Here is a 24,045-nt window from a genome sequence, read left to right as displayed (position 1 = left end):
GGTGCCCAGATACTACAGTGGGCAAGGAAGCATCTCCAACACACGCTGAATCTGTTCCCATCTCTCTCTGGTTTATTACCGAGCCTCGTTATACTGCCACGCCAAGCTCTGGATCTGCTGGTGGCCGAGCACATGATGATGTCCAGTCAGCGCCTGCTGGGAGAGCTGTTTTGTGCTGTCTGCCAGCAGTCAGGCTGAGGCCTACCAAACTCATTGCACGTAGGCGGTGGGGATGCCTTTGGGTGACTGGTCTGTACTTGGACCAATGATGACCTCTGGTCCAGCAATGCTCCCCCTGCTGGACAGCTGGCATGCGACATCTCCTGCACTTCCAGACAGAGTGAAACCTACACAATCCGCAGTGTGGACGCAATTAAACCAGTATAAAGCCGCCCGGGGCCAGGCTAGCTGGCTGAGAAGAGCTGGCTTCGCTTCCTATGCAGGAATAACTACCCCAGTATAAACATGTCCCCCAACTCTGCGGCACCCATGCCAGGGGGCTGTCCTGCTTTGGCTCACCTGGGGGGCACAGCCAAGCCTGGAGTGAATACAGAGAATGTCCAGAAGGGTCCCGCTCCTTGTGGGCCCCAAATCAGGGTCAATTAATGATGGTGAAGCTAGTGTGCGGTGTGTTTCCCTTTAAAGGGAAGTCCCTGTGTCCCTGCAGTAGCATTGGGAAAGCAAAACGGGCCACACTTGGTATTTCCCATCATGTGATGGGAGGGGGAACCCACTGGCCACAGCCCTCCGCACCCCCTGCCCCAAAGGGCAAGGGGGGTTAGAAGTTCCTAGGAACAGGATCCACCATGGGTATGGCTTCCCTTCCCACATGCCCCTCTGGCTGGCGCAGGGAGATCGGCCACCCCCCGAGCTCGCTTTTGGGCCTCCCTGCCTCGCCCCTAATTCCACTGTCCCCCCAGGGCCCAGCCCTGTGCACAGACCTCCTGCTGCGCTTTGCCTGCACCCTGCTCCCGCTCGCCCTGCCGCTCCCCCCAGCCTTGGCTGATCTCTCTGCTCTGCCTTGCCCCAAGCCGGATCCGAGGCAACCAGGGTCAGGCAATATCTCCTCCCAAAGGCACAGGAAATCGGCCAGACCTGGTTCCACCAGCTTCGGGCCCCCCCATCATCTGTATTAGAACAGCACCTTGAAGCCCAGACGCTGTTGTGCCCTAACACAGACAGTGTCCCTGCCCCAAAGAGCTTGCACGATATTCCAGACCAAGTGCGGGAGGGGAAACTGAGGCACGGGGCAGAGCCAGAGGTCAGCCATCTGGTCAGTGACAGAGTCAGGAACAGAACCCAGCAATGTTCCCTCTAATTCCAGCTAAGTGCAGAATAAATTTTGTTATGTGCACTCAAGCTATGTAGAAATGTGCACCACCTGCTGCAGGCACTCTGTTAATCAGCAGGGTGGCATTTGAATCTCTCCTGGGTGGCCTCCCAAGTGCCCAGCTTACAGGGAACCCTGGTCTCCCAAAGGCCAGTGGAATAGCCTAGCCACTAGGCCGTGCTGCCTGCTTACAGACTTAGGTGCTGCTTGGTGCTTTTAACCATTCCCAAGCACTAAAGAAACCTCTTACAAGCACCTGCAATTGATTAGGGCCAGAGGATGCTGCTTCCTGCTTGTTCCCCTCTGATATGATTCATACTCCCCCCACGCACCCCGTCTACACAGACCACCCTGGTCGTGGGACCCCTTCATGCTAATAACAGCTTGGAATGAGCCAGCTCCCTCCCTCCTGGACACCAAGCAGCAGCAGGCAGGTGGGGGATGGGAAGCGGCAGTCCCAGAAGTGGGGATGAACCTGCCCCTCTCTGAACACTGACCCCTCGGGCTGGACCGCTGCCAGGATCAGAACCCCTGGCTGGCTTCCCAAGGGTTGGGTGGGGCAGCTGAGCATGCAACATCTAGGACCGCAGCCCTCCCTGTGTCTAAATAATCACAACCAGATTTGTGCTGTTTAAAACTCCACACGCACCCTTTTGTCGGCACGGGGGAAAGTTTTGGTTCTGACTGCACTGCCGCCTGGTAGGTACCTCTCCTGTCCCCATCACCGCAATCCATTCTCCATGGAGCATGAGAAACGCCTCCGTATCAGGGTATTTCTACAGTGCAGAGTTTGTTCGGAAAAACTTCACTGACGTCCACGCTGCAATCGCGTTCTTTTGGGGGGAAAAAAATCGAAAGAACAGAGGGATTTTTCTGACATTGGTAAACCTCTTTCGACGAGGAAGAAGCCTCTTTCTGAAAGAGCTCTTTCGGAAACAGGCGTGTGTGGACGGGGAGGAGAGAGTTCTTTTGGAAGGAGGGGAAAGAGGAAAAAACACAGGTGCTCTGGTGGCCATTCTGTCCATCGGGATCACAGCTGAAATGCGAGATAGTGTCCACACTGAATGGATGCTCTCTTTCGAAAAAGCAGATTGCTTTTTCGATGCACTTCGGCAGCGTGGACGCTCTCTTTCGGAAGAAGTTTTTTCGGAAGATCTCTTCCGGAAAAGTTTCTTCCAAAAGTAGCCTGCATGTCTAGGGGATTTTGCCATCACCCCACAGGGATCGCTTGGCACCAACGTATGGACTGTGGCTGCTGTTTACCAGACAGGGATACCAGACAGGATTGCTCCCCCAGCACTGAAATGCAGCCACTGCTGGGGCAGAAAGCATCTACTGTTCAACAGCGCACAGCAACGCTGCCCCAACCGTGTAGGGCAGGAAGTGGAGAAGAATCCTGGATCCACCTGAAGGGGCGATTTAGGGAGCAAGGACGCAGACACCCGCACTGGAATTTGGCCAGGAATCGGGTCTGCCACCCTGGCTTATAAAAAAGGACGTGGGATGCTGCTCGGTCCTATTCCTCCTCCCCAAAACTACACCCCAGCCACTACCTTCAAGTCAGGCTCTGGATCAACTCTAGAAGAGCCGCACTACCGTTCCGACCAGGAGTCTCCTTAGCCATCCCCATGAGCTGAGCAGGGGGACTGAAGGGGGGACATGAAGCCGGCATATCCTAATCCTCTCCAGACCTCCATCCTCCGCTTGCCGTTTGCAAAGCTCAGACGCAGGCCCCCCCCTCGTTTTCTCTCTCCCCTCCCCCCCAGGAGTGTCTCTTGCAATCTGTAGGCAGCTGGGGGGGGCAGGGAGGAAGTGGGAGTGCAGTGGCTGTCAAAGGAAAGGCCTTGTGGGGGGAACTAGCCAGCTACCCATGGCCTGGGAGCTGCCTCCAGGATCCTTGGCAAAGCTGTGCTTGATAAAGGACAGCTGATCTTGGCGTGAGGCTTGGAGCAGCCCCCACCAAACCTTCTCTCATTCAGCCTGGGGCAGGAGCCTGCAATTTCAGGCACCTCGTAGGAATCTGCTGCCTCTGCTGGAGGACTTGCAACAGCCCGGACCTCTGTACCCCTAGCTCTTCCAGGTACCAGCCAGAGCAAGGAGGGAGCTGGGGATGAAGCAGGTGCCCAGAGAAGGGGACACCAGCTGATGGGCCATGTGCTAGCCCACAGAGAAGCCACAGCACCCCCATCCACATGGTTCTTAACTGGGGGGGGAGGCAGAGGAGCGTCTCCTTTCACTAGCTGTAAAGGAGGCAGCACTCGCCTCATGCGAGCACCCCTTCTGGACAAGTGCAGATTCCTGCACTGCCTCGGTCTTTCAAAAACCCAGCAACTCCTCAGCCCTCTGGCCGAGTCACACAGCTCCGTGTAATCGCAACCCCTTCTGGGGGATAAGCCTAACGGGCCAATCCCAGGGCCCTCTGTCAAGTGTCTCTGAGTCTGTTACCCCACTCGGCATGAGCATGGGGCCTCCAGGGCTTCCCCTCCTGGAGACACTCCTTTCGCCCACAGCTCAGGGCTTTATCGCCCAGTTCATAGTCTCTAAGCATCTCTCCCCCACAGAGCCACTCCCTCTGGGCTGCAACTGAGCCGCCTGCAGCTCCTTTTGTAGTCCCTCCTGGCTCCTGATTGGCCAATTCCTCCAGACCTCTCTAGCCTCCTGGAGGACTTATCTATGGCTCTTTCTGGCCTTGTCTGCCCTGTCACACTAGCCCAGTAGGGGGCTTATGTAGGGGCAATGGAGCAGGTCGGAGTGCAGCCAGCTGTATGGGACATTATTTGTATGGGACATTATCGCCTGCCTATCTGCTGTGTTGTCTGCAGGTTCTGTGGATAACAGAATCAAGGCCATTTGGGGAGTTGCCACGTGCTTGTGTAGCTCCGGCCCTGCGCCTTCCACTACTGTCTGCCCCAAAGGTGCACCTGGGGAAACAATTTCCTACCTATTCCCATATGTGCCTACCTACCTAGCCCCTTCCGCCCTCTGTCCAGCTACCCCTCAGCCTTACCCATTCGCCATCAGTCTATTCACACACTCTCCATGCACGCTCTGCCTAGCCTTCCTTTCCCAGTGCATATCTCTAGCTAGCCATCTACCCATCCTCAGCGCCTGTCTGTCCACCTCGCCCTGCATCCATCGTATCTGCCGTCTGCCTTGCTGTGGATGCAGCTGACTCCGAACGCCTCGCCCTGTCCACCGAGCACCGGTGGTATTGCAGCATTTTTGCCTCTGGCTCCTTGAGCGAGTGACTGACCCACCCTGGCGTGGGCTGGGGGGTACCATGCTGGGTGGACCCGGTGGTCGAATTGGAGGGATCCGGTGGGGAGATTGCGGGGCCTAGACCGACTGTTGATGCACTGCAGCGGGTGCTAAGTGGACCGGAGGGCTCCAAACCAGTGTGACAGGAGACAGGAGAAAGGGCAAGAAGGACCCAGGTGCTGAGGGGACACAGTGCCCATTCTGAAGGCTCGGTAACACACGTGGACCCTGGTCCTTTACGGCTCGCTGGCCCTTTAAAGGCTGGAGCGCGCGGCGCCGAAGGTGCATCTGGACTGCATCAGGCGCAGGCCGGGCGGGTCGGTGTAATTGAACAGGACGCTCCTCCCCGTTCATCTCGGCGAGGCCTCCGCGTCGCTGCGGGATTTATTGAAACCAGCTGGAAACAGGAAGTGACCCCTGGAGCGTCCCCGCGACCAGCGGGAGGTAGTGTGGGAACGCCGTGCCCTCACACACACCCAGCCCACGTGCCCTGGAGCCGTGGCTTGCCCTCCCCCAGAGATGCTACGGGGAACGGGAAGGAAAAGGAGCTGCCCCCCCCCCCTTACCAAGATTCACCAAGGGCCTGATTCTCACTTGCAGGCTCCTTGTGCTTGGGATGGGGTGTTACTTTAGGCCACTGTTGTGTTCCCTGGATTCTGGGGCCTTGCAGGTCCTGAGGTCACTTAGAGCAGCCTCCGGGCTGCTCTATCTTACACTCTGGGAAGCTGTGAGTAACCGCAGTGCTGAGTACTCCAGGCAGGGCCCTGAGCCCTCCCCAACACGAGCAGCTGGGAACAGGGTTGGGTGCCGGGGTCTTATGCAAGCTCCATGCATGGGATGGGATTATTACAGGACTGTCTCCACTCACTTACTTGGGTGACCCCTTAGTATCCCTGGGAATCCAGCCCCCAAGGTTCTGGGCTCTCTTCCGAAGAGGGACCCCAAAGCGCCCTTCTTTGACGCTGAAACGGCGTCGCCGAGAGCAGGAACGTGACGTGAGACCGGCTTACATGTCGGCCCAAGGGGCCTGTTCGTTCCAGGGTTATTCAGGGTTTCCTGGCAGCTCCGAGAACACTCTTGCCCCTCTGGAGACCTCAGAGGTTACAGCTGGTCAGCAGCAGCATAGTGACTCCGGCCCAGCGGAGTGACTGTCCACCCGGCAACCTGGCTCGAATCCCGGGAAGGAGGCGTGCGACGGGGTCTGGTGTAAACTGTCCGTGGATTTCAGTGCCGCTGTACTGGGACGCCGGCCCAGCGAGGAGCTGGCCTTCGAAGGCGGTTTCCCCCAAGCTGCATCGCCCCAGCTCTCGACAGAATCATTTCCTGCCCGAGTTTCCAGACCCCTTGGTGCCATCCACCTGTCCTGCTGCGATTGGCAGCTCCCCCCACTCTGCCATCACCGGGAAATCCCCAATCCAAGTGATCGGCCGTTTCAATCTGACTGGTCCTAAAACCGGCCCCACCACAGACCCCCATCTCCCACCAAGCCCCCAGCTAGGGACCCCTCCCAACCTCAGCTCCCACCAATCCCCAGGGAACCCTCACAGACACCCCCCAGCTTCCCACCAAGCCCTGAGGCACTCGGTAGCAGGGCTGGCCTTACTATGAGGCAAACTGAGGCAGCCGCCTCAGGTGCCAGACTGGGGGGGGGGGGGGGCACCACAAAGACCCAGAGTGTAGAAAATTGTGTCTGCTGCTGGTGCATGTGGGGCGTCATTTGAGCTCCTTGCCTGAGGTGCCAGAATGGTGTGGGCCGGCCCTGCTCGGTAGAGACTCCCTGACTTCCCCCCCAATCCCATGATCCCCCTGCTAGGCCCCCACATCACCCTAACCCCCTGCTCCTCCACTCCAGGCTTCCCGTACTCCCTCTGCTCGAGTCCCCTCCACTAAAGGCCCTCCAGTTCCCCCCAATCTCCCTGCGAGAGACTCCCGAGCCCCACTCCTTATTCCCAGTGGGCCCAAAGGGAGCGCCAGACCCGGAACCCCATTCGCTGGCAGCCAGATGCTACGTCTCTGTAGAACTCATGGGAAAACTCTCTTTGGGTAGGTCTACACTAGCCACCCTAAGTTCGGACTAGGGTGGCTAATGGAATCATTCGAACTTGCAAATGAAGCCTGGGATATTTAAATCCCGGGCTTCATTTGCAAGTTCGAATGACTACATTAGCCACCCTAGTCTGAACTAGGGTGGCTAGTGTAGACATACCCTTCTAGGGGCCCGACTCTTGCTAACCCTAAGGGCCCTTTATGGCGCTCTGGGGGCGTATGGGGCCTGAAAGCGGGTGTCGGTGACAGCTGAAATCACTGAGCCAGCTGCATTTCAGTGGGCGAAAATTCCCCCAGGCCTGTTACAAACTCTTATCTACTGTCTATATTCCAGTAGCACTATGCAACCCCCAGCTAGATGTGCCCCCCCCCCCCCTGCTCAGAATCTAAGCCCTGTTCCAAAGAGCTTAATTCACGCTGAAGGAACCCGGGTTAACACGTGGGTTTTGGTACAGTCCTGTGGGATCCGTGATCCCAGCCAGGGATCCTCTGGGAGCTCGAAGCACCCTGCACTTGAAGGCGTTACTGTGGGACCGCAGAAAAGTCTCATGGGCCCCAGTCCAAGCATTGGGGGGAGGGGGTGCATGAGGTCAGAAATAACCTGCTTAAAAACTAGGACGCCGGCCTGAATGGGACATCCCAGGGGTCCGGGGACAGTGAGTAACGTCAGACCCAGACTCTGCCGGCTGGCACAGAGAGTTGGAGCCGAGAGCTGGGAGGAGGGCTGGCACTCTCAGCTTGTTAGCTTGTCCCTCTCCTTGGCAGCCCTTCCCAAGCGATGGAAAATCGTTTGTGATCATCACGATGCGAACTATGTGGCTCTCAGCCGAGCTGGCGTGCGTGGGACACACAATTCCCAGACCCAGGGTCACTATAACAACAGATAGATAGATAGATAGATAGATGGGTGTGTGAGGACAGACAGATAGATAGATAGATAGATAGATAGATAGATAGATAGATAGATAGATAGATAGATAGATAGATAGATAGATAGATGGGGGAGGGGTATATGGGGATGGATAGATAGATAAACAGACAGATAGATAGATGGTGTGGGGGGATAGATAAATAGACAGACAGACAGACAGACAGACAGATAGATAGATAGATAGACGGGGAGGGGTGTGTGGCGATAGATAGATAGATAGATAGATAGATAGATAGATAGATAGATAGATAGATAGATAGATAGATAGATAGATAGATAGATAGATAGATAGATAGATAGATAGATAGATAGATGGGGGAGGGGTATATGGGGATGGATAGATAGATAAACAGACAGATAGATAGATGGTGTGGGGGGATAGATAAATAGACAGACAGACAGACAGACAGATAGATAGATAGATAGATAGATAGATAGATAGATAGATAGATAGATAGATAGATAGATAGATAGATAGATAGATAGATAGATAGATAGATAGATAGATAGATAGATGGGGGAGGGGTATATGGGGATGGATAGATAGATAAACAGACAGATAGATAGATGGTGTGGGGGGATAGATAAATAGACAGACAGACAGACAGACAGATAGATAGATAGATAGATAGACGGGGAGGGGTGTGTGGCGATAGATAGATAGATAGATAGATAGATAGATAGATAGATAGATAGATAGATAGATAGATAGATAGATAGATAGATAGATAGATAGATAGATAGATAGATAGATGGGGGAGGGGTATATGGGGATGGATAGATAGATAAACAGACAGATAGATAGATGGTGTGGGGGGATAGATAAATAGACAGACAGACAGACAGACAGATAGATAGATAGATAGATAGACGGGGAGGGGTGTGTGGCGATAGATAGATAGATAGATAGATAGATAGATAGATAGATAGATAGATAGATAGATAGATAGATAGATAGATAGATAGATGGGTGTGTGTGGATATCTAGCTAGCTATATAGACGGACAGACAGACAGACAGATAGATGTGTGTGGATAGCTAGCTAGCTAGCTAGACAGACAGACAGACAGACAGCATGATGCGATCTTACTTTCCTCATGACCAAACACCACTCTTCTCTGTGTGACCATCCCAAGTGTCGAGCGGGATCTGGGACAACCTCCCCCAGTGCTCCAGGCGCCCCCCTCCCCCACCACAGGACCCATTTCCACCCCGCTTCATCCCTTCCCTAAGTCCCACCCCTGCGCCTCCTCTTTGCCCCCTCCCCCGAGCAACGCAGCCCCAGGAATCCTGGGGAGCCTGGCACAGCGGCAGCAAGGGTCCCCACCTGACACCACGCAGGCGGCAGGAGCTGGAGTGGCCCAGCAGCCTGCTCTGCCACACCGTCCTCTCCTGGCCTGCTGCGCCCCCTTCTCGGCGGTGGCAGGAAGTGGAGCACCCCGGGGCCGGGGCTCTCTGCTTCCCGCCCTGCAGAGATGCCGAACGCAGTGGGCCGGGGGGCAGCGCAATGGGGCGGAGCAGATGGCTGGGCCACTTTGGCTCCTGCCGCCCACATGGTGAGAGATGGGTGGGTGACTCAGGACCAGGCCCCCAGCATCCTCTGGGTCCCTCCCGTCCATGGGGTGGTTGGGGTGGCCACCGCGAGGCCCCCAACAGCACAGAGTCTGGAGTGGCTGCCCTGCTGCGGCTGTTTCTCCTCGGTGACTAGCGGTGCCCCACAGGGGTCCATACTGGGACCCATCCTGTTCCCCATATTCATAACTGGTCTGGCGAAAGGGGAAATCGGTGAGGGGGCAACATTTGCAGATGATCCCACCCTGCTCAAGAAAGTTAAGAGCAAAGCAGACCGTGAGAAGTTTCAAAAGGCTCTTCCCAAACTAGGTGACGGGGCAGCAAAGTGGCGGGTAGATTTTAAAGCTGACAAATGCAAAGTAATGCACATTGGAAACTGTAACCCCAACGATACGCACAGACCGATGGGGACAAAATTAGCTCTTACCATTCGAGAATGAGATTTTTGGAGTCACGGTGGAGAGTTCTCTGAAAACACCCGCTCGATGTGCAGCAACAGTCAAAAGAGCCAACAGAACGTTGGGAATCATTGAAACAAGGATCGAGAATAAGACAGAGATTACCCTATTGCTTCTCTATAAATCCGCGGCACGCCCACATCTTGAATACTGCATGCAGATGTGGTCACCTCATCACAAAAAAGACACCTTGGCAGTGGAAAAAATTCAAAAAAGGGCACCAAAAATGAGGAGGGGTTTGGAACGGCTGCCATGTGAAGAGAGATTAGTAAGACTGAGGCTTTTCAGCTTGGAAAAGAGACAACTAGCAGGGAATAGGAGAGAGATCTATAAAATCATGACTGAAGCGGAGATAGTAAACAAGGAAAAGTTATTTACTTGTTCCCATAACACAAGAACTAGGGGTCACCAAACAAAATTAATAGGTAGCCACTTTAAAACAAACAAAAGCTTTTCTTCACACAATGCACAGTCAACCTGTGGAACTCCTTGCCAGAGGACGTTGTGAAGACCAGGACTTTAACATGGTTCAAAAAAGAGCTAAATAAATGCACAGAGGATAGGTTCATCAATGGCGATTAGCCAGGATGGGCAGGGATGGTGTTCCTAGCCTCTGTTTGTCAGAAGCTGGGAATAGGTGACGGGAGGGATCACTTGTTGATTCCCTGCTCTGTTCATTCCCTCTGGGGCACCTGGCATTGGCCACTGTCAGAAGACAGGATACTGGGCTAGATGGACCTTTGGTCTGACCAAGTCTGGCTGTCCTTGTGTTGCCTTATTTTGGGCACTGCATGGTGCGCTTCCCACCAGAGACACGCTCCGCTCTCTCCCTTATCCTGCTCCGGAAGGAGGGCTGCTTTCTGGTACCTGTAATAGCTCAGACTGACTCCACACCCCCTGGGATGCTTGGTTCAAACCCCAGCTCTGGATAAATCGGATTGCTAGGCGGGAGATTCCCTTAATCGGGTCTATCCATTCTTGGCCAGCAGCTGGAGGGGTGGGGGAAGGGGTCTTTCAAGAAGAATTAAGCAGTGAATTACTGTTCCTGGCCTTATCCATTCCTAGAAGGGCTTGCAGTGGTTCTTGGGGATGAAAGCCGGGTTGTTACTGAGTAGAATCATGCAGCAGCAAATCTAAGAGCCCAGGTAAATGACTCAGGCTCATGCAACGGGCTAGAAATGGCTGTGCAGACATTCCCGCTCCTGGTCTGAGACCGAACCCTTCTCTGGGAGCCCTAGCCACTGAACAACCCTTCCTCACTGGGAACAGTGTTCCTTCTTCCATGCCAGCTGCTGCCAGAGACGGGACCTTCGGTCTAATCCAGCCAGGTCCTTCCTCCGCCTGCCACGGCTCCTTCTTTTCCGCCGGGGATGGGAACATCCCAAGGGAAGGATCTGAGCAGCAGAGCGAATAGGAACCGTCAGCAGACCCGCGGACGGGGGTGAAGCATGAGAATGGACGGGGGTCAAGGAATCGCTTGCTAACTAACAAGGGGGATTTCCGGTCCCGCACTCAGCAGTGACACCGTGAGCTCAGGAGCCAGCCGGCCTGTCTCCCTACAGCGCTCCCATGCATGTCGCATGAAACTAACCACCTCTTGGCCCCAGGAAACAGTCCCTGCAAAAGCAGGCAGCCCTAATGTGTGCTCGGAGCCCAGAGAGCCAAGGGAGGAGGGATGGATACATCCTCCACTGCCTCTCCCCACCTTGCCCACAGCTGACGCTCGAGGGGCAAAGGGACAATGAGCACAGATCTAGGGTGGCCAGATGGTTTAACAAAAAATACCGAACACCCCCTCTCCTCCCCCCCCCCCCCAAAAAAAACACCAGGAAAAAATTCTGTTGAGAAAAAAAATGGGGGAGACAAAAGTTGTTATGCAAAAAAAAAAAAAAAGAGCGCTGCGTCTTTAAATTGCCCCATGCTCCTCACTCCCCTACCCCCGCCGGATGCGGCAGGGGAAAATTATCCCCATTGGGCTTCCGTCTGCGGGAAACAGGAAATACCAGACATTTCACATGTCCGGTATTTTTCTGTTTTTTTTTTTTTTTTACCAGTCGAGGGACCCAAATAACGGACAGTCCGGGTGAAAACCGGACACCTGGCAACCCTACGACAGATCCCCCAGCTGTGGTAAATCGGTGGACACCAGTTCACGTTGGGGTCAGGGGTCTCATTTACACTGAAGGCCCCCTTGGGTCACATGGCCTGTGGGCAGAGCCTGCCTTCTTGCCTTGTGTCCATACAGCACCTACTGTACGACCCAATGTACAGCTCCTAGCACTGGGGGGGGGGCTGCGAGCCGCTACCCTAAACCACCCATAAACAGGGCCCTGCTGTCCCTGCCCAAGAAACCTTCGTCACCACGAAATCTCTGTTAGATCGGGAGCTCGCTCGCTGGGAGGCGTTCTGTTTCCTGGTCAGTTTGCAACCCTTGTCTCATCCACGTGTCGATTCATTTCCTCTGTGGAAGGGTTGTGTTTTTCTAGCCGAGCTCGCCAGATGACTCACACACACACTTGCACTAATATCCACGCACTCGCCCCCTCGTCAGTCCGCACCCTCCCCTCCGTGACTGCACACACACTGCACACAAGCGTGCACACCCCCATACATGGCCTGTGACTTCCCTCCCCCGCCATGCACAGTCATAGCACACGCCCGGTGCACCCTCACGTAGCGTTACTTGCTGACTGCACGTGTGGTACGTGCCCGCTGCGTGTGATCCACTGCACATGGACATGTTAGCCTCACACCACCCCTGCCCAGCCATACACGGCTCACGTCCATCCCATGCACGGTGCCTATGTATGTCCGCGAGGACACACGTGATATGTCAGACACGGATACATCCCCACGCCCCACCGGCCCAAGGACACCTGTGTAAACTCTCACAACAATCACATCGATACACCGACAGTCCATACCCCCCCCCCCACACACACACACCTGCTCCTGCGCTTTCCACCCCATAAACACACTGCTCCCTCTCCCAGGCAGGTACCCGGCACCGGGCCAAGCACATGCCTCTCACATGCACCCAGTGCACAGGAATAGACCCAACTGGGCAGCCACTCTCCAAAAGCCAGCGCATGGACTCACAAAGCAGAAACCTGCACATACCGCGCCCTGATCCCTCCAGCCAAAACAGCCTTTCCAGGGCTTACGGTGCAGGAAGCCTGGTTAAAACCCACGGGAAGGTTCCCACGTCAGTGGAGCATGGGATGAGGCTCGGAGGGGGTGGGAACCACTAGGTCTGACCCCACATGGGCCAGAACAATAACTCAGCCAGATTCTGAGTGCGTGTCTTCCCCCCCCCCCCACAGGCACTGGACCCTCCCCCTTCCTTGGGGGGAACCATTCCTACATGGGCTGCTTTGGGTTTGACTCTACATCAGAAAAGCACCGAGAGGTCCCCCTACCCCGAAATCACTGCCCGGTTGGGCGAGGCGTGGCGCATACACACAGCAAGAGACAGTCCTCTCCTCCGAAGACTTAGACAGTCTACAAAGGCAGAAGCGACAGGCCCGGGGTCAGTGGAGTTCGTAGCAGAGATGGGACTTGACCCAAGATCTGCCAAGTCCGGAGCTGGGGCCTTAACCACAAAACCAGTTGCCCTCTGTTACCAGCACGAGCCCCTGGTGCGCATGTGCCCAAGTCCCAGTCCCTGCTTGGCCTGATCCAGGCTGTCCTGCAAGCTGAGAGCTTGGGTGGCCACCCAGGAGAGATTCCAGTGCCACCCAGTTGATTAGCAGAGAGCCCACAGACCCACAGCCTGCATCTCTACCACCACCCTCTCCGCTCCTTCCCATTGTGTTCCCAGTGGATTGAGCCCATCAACACCAGGTTTAGGAGGTTTCTACTGGGGAAGGGGTGACCTCCACCTGGCTCTGGACAGGAAGGTTAGCAATCCACTTGCTGTGGCCCTAGCATGGACAAGTCAGGGCCCCCAGAACGGTGCAACGCCACCTAGGAGAGAGTGTCAGAATCCGGCCTCTCCTAAGAGGGCAGAAAACGTTTCCTCTGGTCTCTTCTATTCCCCCCTTCTCCTCGTTAAAGGAGAGAGAGCAAGCCTGCACTGGGAATGGCCCCTCTAATCTTTTAGTTCTGTGTGCAGAATAAATTTTGTTATGTGCACCGGCAATGCTCCCTCTAATCTTTTCCATTCAGGGGCAGAATAAAATTTTAGGTGCACCGAGGAAAGTGCACCACCCATAGAAACAAAACCTACTGGTGAGTGCTCTGTCCATCAGCTGGCTGGCATCTGAATGTCTCCAGCGTGGCCACACAAGCACCCAGCTTACAGGGAACACTATGCATCGGTGTTTAAGTCCTCTGACCAGTCAATCTGTCCATCCCTTCTCTTATGCTGTCCCCTGGATTGCTATTTAAGAAGAATGAACAAATAGGAAAATGTATTTGCATCAGAAAAATACCCCTCCCATCCATCGGTCTATCTATTTCCCTTTCCCTGCCCTGTCCTAGCTGAGAAAACAGAGATTGAATTTATATGCACAGCAGAGAAGAAACTTCCTGCTTTACCTGTCCAGAGGGTCCGGAGAAGAGCAACAAAAATGATGAAAGGTCGAGAAAACATGACCGATGAGGGAAGACTGAAAGAATTGGGTTTGTTTAGTTTAGAAAAGAGAAGACTGAGAGGGGACATGAGAGCAGCTTTCAAGTATCTAAGGCTATGTCTAGACTGCATTGCTTTTTCAGGATTCCAGAGGTATCCCAGAAAATCAACGCCATGTCTAAGGAACGCGTCCGCTTTTTCCAAAAAGCAGACGCACTGTTTCGCCATCCCTGTAAACCTCGTGCTATAAGGAATAAGGGATGTGTCGAAAGAGCACTTTCTTTTGACTTTTGGCTCTTTCGAAAGTCAATTGGAAAAAAAGACACAATTTGCATACTGCAAATTGCATTTCTTTTTCCGATTTAACATTGTAGTGTAAACCTAACCCGAAAGGTTGTGACAAAGAAGAACAAGAAAAATTGTTCTCCTTGACCTCTGATGACAGGACAAGAAGCAATGGGCTTAAATTACACCCTGGGGAGGTTTAGGTTGGACTTTAGGAAAAACTTCCCAGCTGTCAGAGTGGTTAAGCACTGGAATAAATTGCCTAGGGAGTGCGTGGACTCTTCATCACTGGAGATAGTTAAGAGCAGGCTGGACAGACACCTGTCAGGGAAGCTCTAGATGGTGCTTGGTCCTGCCATGAGGGCAGGGGACTGGACTTGATGACCTCTCGAAGTCCCTTCCAGTCTAGGATTCTATCAGTGTCTTTGCATGTATCTATTTATCCATGTAACCTTTCTTTGCTCCCTCTGCCTTGATTTCTAGTTAAAAAAGAAAGAACAAGTATGAAAATACAGAAGGCCCCCGACTTGCGACCCGATTGGCTCCTGGGGAAGCATCGCATGTCGGGGGCAGGGCCGGCTTTAGGAAGTGCGGGGCCTAATTCGAAAGCAGACGGCATTTTTTTGTTGACCCCAAAAAAACCACAGTTTTGGTTGAGCAAAAAAAACCCAGAAACCAGCACACAAAGAAACAAGTCACAGCCCCTTTAAATCCCTAGCTACAGGGCAGAGTCCCACCTTCCAGCCAACGCCCCCTCCTGCAGTGCCCACGCCAGCACACTTCCGGGTTTAGGGTGCGGGGCACTTTTAGGCGCGCGGCCCGATTTGGGGGAATCAGGCGAATTGGCCTAAAGCCAGCCCTGGTCAGGCATGTTGTAACTCAAATCCTCATTTACAATAGGCACCACGCACGGTCATAAATGCGGGCCGAGGTCGTAAGTCGGGGGTTTTCCTTCCACACTTACAAAAATTGTAAGTGCGGGGGGTCGGAAATCGGGCGGCCGCAAGTTGGGAGCCTCCTGTACCTTTCCTATCTACCAGGCGGGCTATTGCCATACACAATCTTCCCTCCATCCTCATGCACACCCATTTATCCACCTATGTATCTCCCTACATAATCATCTATCTATCTATCTATCTATCTATCTATCTATCCGCACACACCCATCTATCTATCTATCTATCTATCTATCTATCTATCTATCTATCTATCTATCTATCTATCTATCTATCCGCACACATCTATCTATCTATCTATCTATCTATCTATCTATCTATCTATCTATCTATCTATCTATCTATCTATCCGCACACACCCATCTATCTATCTATCTATCTATCTATCTATCTATCTATCTATCTATCCGCACACACCTATCTATCTATCTATCTATCTATCTATCTATCTAGCTATCCGCACACACCCATCTATCTATCTATCTATCTATCTATCTATCTATCTATCTATCTATTCTTTCTTCTCTCTCCCTCCTTAGCCCTCTGTTTAAGACATGAGAGGGAATTTGAGCTGATGTGAACTTCCAGGGCCTATTGGGAACCCGAGCGCATTTTCCCAGGCTTCCCGACCTCACTGTGCCAAACCCTCCCGCCACAGGGAAAAAACCGCACCATAATCCCTACTGGCTCCAGCCCGCAGCAACAGCCAAGTGGCTGCTGCCTACCCCCCGCGACGGCCCTGGCTCCTCAGCACAGCACCGGGGTGGGTTTCTGCAGCTTCAGTTTTCATCCCAAGCACTTGACAGGGTGAGGCGTTAAATGAGTGGGGTGGGGAAGTGGGGGTAACTCAGCAAATGGGGGGCTCAGCCGTCCTGGGACAGCAGATCCTGTACAGTTGAGAAAGGAAGCAGGGCTGCAGCTCAGGATGGGGGGGCGGGAGGGAAGGAGGATGTCTGCTCTCAGCTCTGCACCGACTCCCTAGTCTCTGCCCCTTTTGCTGCCTCAGTCTCCCTACCCAGTGTGGCTGGGGGGAGGGGTTTCCCACACTGTTGGCCCACCTTTGTTAAGCTAATAGAGATGTCGTCCCGAACAATGGCTTTGTAAGTGCCATGCCCCTCCCTCGTGATTTGCAAAAGCACCTCATGATTTGGGGGGCGCCAGGTTCTGGCACCCTAAAAGAGGGGACGAAGACTCCACGGCAGGGCATCCATCCACCTGCCGCACACATGCAGCTCTGGCTCTAATCAGGAGCTGGGCCCTGGGCTGGGGCCCCCAGCCACTGCTGTGGGGAAGGCAGCTCCTAATGACAGCTGGGAGGAGCAGAACCTGGCTTCCCGGAGCGGGGGAGGGAAGGAAGGGAGGGTCGTGAGCAGTGTTCCCTGTAAGCCGTGTGCTTGTGCGGCCACTCCGGAGAGATTCCAATGCCACCCAGTGGATGAGCAGAGCGCCCGCAGCTCGGTTTTTTGTTTCTCCGGGTAGTGCCCATTTACACAGACCTAGGTGCACATACAATTTTATTCCGCACACGGCTGGGAAAAATCTTCACATGGATGAAAAAGATTGGAGGGAACATGGGTCGTGGGTGGCTTTTTCTGAATGCACCCGAACACCTGCAGGGCTGACGAGCTGGGGGAGGCACGGCTGATATTTGGTGGGTGGAGAATTGACCAGCATAAAGGACCCTGGAGGACCCAGGCTGGCCTGGGAGGAAAATTAACAGGACCAGAATCAGTCCTAAGGAGCTTTCAGGGCAAGAGGAGCCCTTTCTCCACGAGGAGTCAGAGAGGGGGCTAGTGGCAGAACCCAGGCATCCTGGCACCCAAATCTCGGTCCCACCCACTAAATCAAACTCCCCTGCCTGCCTGAGCTGGGAATAGAGCGTGACCCCCAATTCCCTTCAGAGTTAACCTAAAGGGCCTTGCTAGGGTCAGAGGTGAAAGTGAGCAGATACGCCCTGGTGCGCAGCTCTAGCAAGCGCTGGCTGAGCTGGCAAAAGCCAGCCGGGAGCTATTTAAAGAGCTGGCCATGCCTTGGACTGCAGTAGGACAGAACCGGTAAGAAATTTAAGGTTATTTCCACCCCTGGCTAGGATGTTCCCCTTGCCCCGGTCCAGGCTCTCCCTGGCACGAAGGTCTATAGGTTGGAGATCCCAGGCTGCTTTCATTCAGGCTAGTCTCCCAGCGCCTTCCCACAATTCCCTCCCCCTTTCTGTGTTCCCAAAGGGGCAGGTAAGTTCTCCCATAATTCACCAGGGCAGGTAAGGTCTGAGCCCAGCTCAGCAGGGTGCAAAGAAGCACAGGGCATGGCAGTGACACACACAGGGGAAGCACAGAAGCAGTGAGGATAGGGTAACTCACCAGGGCGGTGTCTCATCCCGCCAGGCGCTCATCACTCTACATCTAGACTACACCTCTCTGTCGACAGAGGGATGCAAATCAAGCATGTCGAAACTGCTAATGAAGCAGGGATTTAAATATCCCGTGCTTCATTAGCATAAACATGGCCGCCACTTTTTTCGACACGGAGCTTTTTCGAACCCCCCCCCCCCCCCCCCCCCCGGAAGTCTAGATGTGGATCTGTCAAAAATAAACCCTTTTTCGACAGATCCTGTATTCCTCAAAAAATGAGGTTTACAGGATCTGTCGAAAAAGGGTTTATTTTCGACAGATCCGTGTATAGACTGCCGTTTGTTTTGTTTTGTTTTTAAAAAGCTCCGTTTCGAAAAAAAGCAGTGGCCATGTGTATGCTAATGAAGCACGGGATATTTAAATCCCTGCTTCGTTAGCAATTTTGACGTGCTTGATTTGCATCTCTCTGTTGACAGAGAGGTGTAGTCTAGACACACCCAGAGTAACTGCAGTGAAGACATACCCTATAGCCCACTCCCTCTTCAGGGCTAGGGACAGAACCCAGAAGTCTGGTCCCCCTGTTTCCTGCTGTAACCATTACCCCACACTCCCCTTTCAGAGGTGGGGACAGAAGCCAAGCTTCCTGCTCTAACCACTAGACCAACACTGCAGCTCAGGAAAACAAGACTCAAGTACACCCTTCAAGACTTAGGAGCCAGAAGGAAAAATATAATCCCCCAACCCCATAAATGTAAAATGCCGTGATCATGAGGTGCCTGTCTTATGATTTTTGAACCCTCAAAGTTAGCAACACTGGGAATAATTTGGCAACTAATTTTACATTAAAAAGAATTCCCAGATGAAATTCACCACAATATAAGAAGTAGGGGTCACCAAATGAAATTAATAGGCAGCAGGTTTAAAACAAACAAAGGGAAGTTTTTCTTCACTCAGCGCACAGTTAACCTGTGGAACTCCTTGCCAGAGGATGTGGTGAAAAGTAGACATTTAACAGGGTTCAAAAAAGAGCTAGATAGTTTCACTGAGGTTAGGCCCATCAATGGCTATTAGCCAGGATGGGTAGGGATGGTATCCCTACCCTCTGTCTGGAAATAGGTGACAGGGGAGGGATCACGTGAGGATTCCCTGTTTGTGTTCCCTCCCTTTGGGGCATCTGGTATTGGCCACTGTCAGCAGACAGGACCCTGGGCTAGATGGACCTTTTGGTCTGGCCGTTCTTATGTTCTCATGTTTTATGTTCACCGAGTCCCATTGCTTATCACTGACTGTCCCCTCAACTATGCATCTGCCTAGAGTCCAGAAACCTCTCCTGAAACCTGACAACAAAAGAGATAACCCAGCACATCTGTGAGCCGGTGGCTTCTACCAGGCACCAGACGCACAGGTGGAAAAGCAGCAGACCGAAATTCACGAAGAAGGACGCATTCGAAAATCAAGGGAGGGGTGATTGGTTCGATTTATATAGAAAAGCCATGAATTTGTAAGCTCTTTGGGGCAGGGCCTGGCTTTTTGTCCTGGGATTGTACAACACCTAGCACCATGGGACCTGGTCCAGGCTGTTAGGCATTACCCCAATATAAATAAATACTCATCATCATGCAGGGAAGCATTTAAGCACATGGGTCATTTTAGGCACATGCTTAAGTCCCATAGGGTCTGGTTTTCCTTTTACGCTAATAAAATAATACACATTGCAGCTGTGCCCACCACACGATCAATGTTCCCTCTATTTTTTTCACCCATGTGCAGAATAAATTTTGTTCTGTGCACCAAGGCATGTGCAGATGTGCACCACCCATTGAAACACCTGCTGCTGGGCAGCATCTTAATCTCTCCTGGGCAGCTGCCCGAGCGCTCAGCTTGCAGGGAACACTGTGACCCTGCCAGAAGGATGTAAAGTAGCCTAGATGCAAATCAGGTTCATTGACTTCAGTGCGTCTGAGCGTGATACATTCTTCATGTTAAATGCCTACATTACGGTGACGACAGGCACAGTGCAAATCCAAAGGCAGAACAAATAAAAAGTTGAACACTTTCCCACACCAGAGTCTAGGTCGCAGGCCATGCCGGGCTGCTGTACCCCACTCTGCCTGTCGCTCCAGCCTTGACTGGTTCAAGCTAATTAGCATTAAGCGACAAACTCCAAACCACAGGGATAAGCGTGGGAATTATGTCTAAGTGTGATGCTGGTTTTCATTAGCCCATCCCCTCTGCTCAGCCAAAGCCTCAGGTTATAAGAGAGCTAATTAGACTTCTACAGACTGTCCGAGGCTGATTCTCATCGTCACTCATGTAAACCCATTCCCTTCGTCTGGATTTACACTGGTGTAACAGAGCACAGAGGCTGGCTGTTACTGTGTATTCAAAAAGCATAATCCTGTGGATATTAACTGGCACGCACTGTGCATTCTTCTAAATAAAGCTACTCATGTCTTCTACGATCTAGTATTTTGCATGTCTAGCGCCTTCCGCCCAAGCAGCTCCATGTTAATTGGCCGAGACTCGTGACTCACTTTTATTTATCAGCCTAGCTCCGCAGAGAGGCCACTTGAGTCAGTGGCGGCCCTGAAGAACCCAGGAGTTCTGGCTCCCAAGGCATCTCTGCCCATGCCATTAGACTGCATTCCGTTCCGTTAATTTATTTAAAGCGATGGGTTTTCCATGCATTTTGATGCCAGTTCCCAGAACAAAGTCTGGGGGAGAGAGAGGATAGAATTTATGTTGTTTCTGATCAGAACAGTTGTTGTGTTTCAAACAAAGCCGCTTCCCGGCTACATTAGACTGAGGTGTTGTCTGCTTTCCAGCATGATCTCACTCATCTATTTGTCCTGGTGCAGGAAAACACCCCTTTCAGGACAGTCAGTCACTGAAGAGGAAGTCAGGAAGTGAGTATGTGTGAGGCAGAGATCAACATGTTTGTCAAATGCACTTGTTGGAATGGACTGTGTAGATACAACTAGGCAAATGACACCCATGGGTCTGGCTGTTCTAGGTACATCCAGCAGAAGGTGTTGGATTAGCTGAATGTTCTAGGTGCATCTAGGCAACTGTGGAACAGGATATTCTAGGTATATCTAGGTAGAAGAAGCCTTTAAAGTTGGATGTTCTAGGTATATCTAAGCAACTATGGAACAGGATGTTATAGGCAGAAGATGCATATGCCACTTGATGTTCTAGGTACATTCAGACAACTGTAAGTATATGTTCTAGGTATGTCAACGCAAATGATTCTGGTAAAGTTGGGTGTTCTAGGTACATCTAGGCAGCTGTGGAATGGGATGTTCTAGGTATGCCTAGGTAAAAGATGCCTATGATGCTGGGTGTTCTAGGCACACCCAGTAGACAGCACCTGCTGAGCTTCTGAAAATGTCAGGTGTGTCCAAATTGAACATCTCTACTGGAATATTGGCCATTCCATATGCCAGGGAGAAGACGCTGGCTATTCTGCCAGTGTCACAGCCTTGTCCTAACATGGCTTTGGTGGTCTGTTCCTGTGTGCTGCCAAAGAAGCACCAGAAGAGAAGGAAGGCCCACTCGCTTCTGAAGTGTGTGGCAGACTCTTCACGAGACTCGGTTTCATCGGCTCTCAAATGTACTGCCCTTTGTGTCTTGGGTCGGCCGTTGCTCTGGTTAGGTTAGTGGTGTGGTTCAGGTTTCTTGTTGTGAGGTGAGTTTTGAAAGGGATACCATAGCGCAGAGTGATAAAAAGGATCTGGTGCTCAGCGAAGGTGTCCTGTCCCTGGAGTTGGGAAGGATGCAGCCTAGAGGTTAGATGAGATGTGGGGTCAGGAGAGGTAGATTCTATTCCCAGCTCTTAAGAGGAGTGAATAAAGCAAGAGAGACGCTTGGTTCCAGTCCCTGCTCTCAGTCAATGGCTCTATGCTGATTTACACCACCCATGGATCCAATTCCAGGCTCCAGGATTCTACCCATCCCTGTTGGAATCCCAGTGGGAGCGATACAGCAAGCTTTGCTGGTATTCTCTGCCTACTGCTTTAAATTAACTGCAGCTTTGTGTTTACAGGGGAGTGTGTTTTATGACCCTCAGATAAATACATGTGTTAGGTAGGAGGAAACAGAGATTTCCTGATCCATGCAGCTGGATTTATGGTCGCTTCCTCCTGCCTCGATTCACGGTTCCCTTCCCATCATGCTGTCCCCTGACTGCTGGTGAGTTCTCTTTTCTACGGCCACAAGCAAATCTTCGCATTAGACTGAAGCCCCAAGAACACCTTTCCAATCAGTATGAAAACAAAATGTTTTAGCCTTTCCAGCAAAACACTATTTTCGGGGCAGGGGGAAGTTTTGGGTCAGTGGAAAGATCCCATTTTGAGTCGATTGTGTTTGTCCCAATGTAGACAGCTATTTTATCGTTTATCATTTCCAATCCAATACATTTTGAAAAGCTCCCTTCCAATCAGTTCACTCCATTTCATTCCCCCCCCCCCCCGAAAATCTAAGTGTCATTGAAATTGACATGTCTTGATTGGCAACAAAGTCGTATTTGCCAATGGAAAATTGTTTGCCTGAAAGTTTTGACCATTTCCAGTGTAGCTAATTCCTTTCTATGTTCGGAAATTCCCCCAGTGTTGGGAAAGATTCTCTAATCTCCCCCCATCCCACCTAAGAACTGTTATGTAACATTCCTGAGTATAAGCCATCAGGACAGAGAGATGTATATATAGATATGCCCTGCATTTGCTCACATCTGCCATAAATGCAGCCTGTCATGTATAAACTGTCAACCTCGTTCACAAGGAAAGGCCCTGCATACAAATCCATGTCAGTTACATGTGATCTTCCTTTATTGCATTATTCTTTAGGAAAATCAAACACCACACTAATCATCCACAAACAACTGGACAGGAAGAACCATTCTCCTTCCCACCTCCCCCTTGTAACACAAGGGAGAAGAGAAACCACGTTCTTGTCACATACCGCCCCCTCCAAAAAGCACTGTTGGAATTAATGGGCGAATGTAGAAATTTTGGAGCCAAATTGAATAATAGGAAACAAAGTCTCATCTGGAATTGTTGGCAGGGAAATCTGTAGAGTCATCAAAACGTGTCAGGCGGGGATCCATATGTGAATAATAACAACTGTGCTAGACATGCCCCAGGAGGAAAACAGTGCGTAGGAGCCCCTGTAATGGACCAAGACTCCTGAGGCTGCACAAACACAGAATAAAGAGACAGGCCATGCCCCAAAAGCACTCGCAAGCTGTCTCTTCTCTACCCGGACTTTAGCAGCAAACTGGGTTAATAAATTCAAGATGGATTTTTGTTATGTGAACTTCCCATTTCTGTTTAGTTCTCAGGGGGGCAGGCAGGGACCTTGAAAAGGAGAGAGATTTGTAACAGAAGTGGAATCAGGCGTGACACTATAGGACATCTTATTGTAGGGTTTGTGTCTGTGTGTGTGTGTGTGTGTGTGTGTGTGTGTGTCCGTCCCCTATTACTGTCATATCTGGGTGCCTCCTAATCTTTAATGGATGTATTCTCGCGCCACTCCTGTGAAGCAGGGCAGTGCCATTGTGCCCATTCTACAGGTGGAAAAACTGAGGCACAGAGACTTCAAATGGCTCCTATCTCTACTTCATGGATGGATGGGGGTAAAAAACTCTCCTTTGCTTGCTTGGCCTACCCAGACAGTGAACTCCCAGGGCAAAGGCAGTTTCTTGCTCTGTGTTTGTCTGCAGGTCACTGGGCTCAGACAAAGCCCGCTAGCTGCTGCTATCCTGCCTCTGCTATCCAGCCAGCCGACAGTCAGCGTGTAATGCCAGGCTGTCCCTGGCGCTCTCTGACAAAGTGGGGATTGTATTTGCTCGGTTCACTTGTCATGTTGTTTGTGATTCCTACTGTCCTGTTGTAACTGTGTGTGTGTGAGAGAGAGAGGGCACTGCCTCAGTTTCCCTGGGCACTGCACTGATGCCCAGCTGGGGTTGGGAGTTTTGGGTGTGGCTCTCACTGAGGGGGCTGCCCAGACCAGCACATTCACAACAATAATTCAGGCTCTCTTGTAACCTCAGCCTAGGTGGGAGATGCAGTCAGGTGACACTTTCTGCCCAGGAAATTGGACAAAGGCGGAGGGGGGCTGCCCGCAGGGCTGCAGCCGGTTGCTGAGTCTGTGGATTAGTCTCAGCTGTTTTAGGATAAGAGGAGTCTAGCTGGCTTGGGGGGCAGGGAGGGGGGGCTTTGGGCCCCCTGTCCTCCAGATGGATGGTACTGACTAGGGATGTTAAATATCGGTTAACTGAATAGTCCTTTA

At 52.2% G+C, this 24,045-nt stretch overlaps 1 protein-coding gene across 3 annotated transcripts in view; it reads right to left on the bottom strand.

The window, feature by feature from the left end:
• PEAR1 (platelet endothelial aggregation receptor 1) overlaps positions 1-24,045 on the bottom strand; it is a 71,471-nt gene that overhangs the window by 34,315 nt on the left and 13,111 nt on the right. Inside the window, exon 1 of one of the 3 annotated variants that reach the window (XM_075908485.1) lies at positions 9,565-11,390. The exons of the other annotated variants lie outside the window; for them this stretch is intronic. The gene's annotated coding sequence lies outside the window, so the exon portion shown is untranslated. Of the gene's footprint in view, positions 1-9,564; positions 11,391-24,045 lie in introns of those variants that run through there. 3 annotated transcript variants of the gene reach the window in all.

Source organism: Pelodiscus sinensis, chromosome 24 (genome assembly GCF_049634645.1).
Source record: "Pelodiscus sinensis isolate JC-2024 chromosome 24, ASM4963464v1, whole genome shotgun sequence".
NCBI classification, from domain to species: Eukaryota; Metazoa; Chordata; order Testudines; family Trionychidae; genus Pelodiscus; species Pelodiscus sinensis.
The sequence above is the reverse complement of the archived record's forward strand: the minus strand, read 5'-3'. Positions and strand labels throughout refer to the sequence as shown.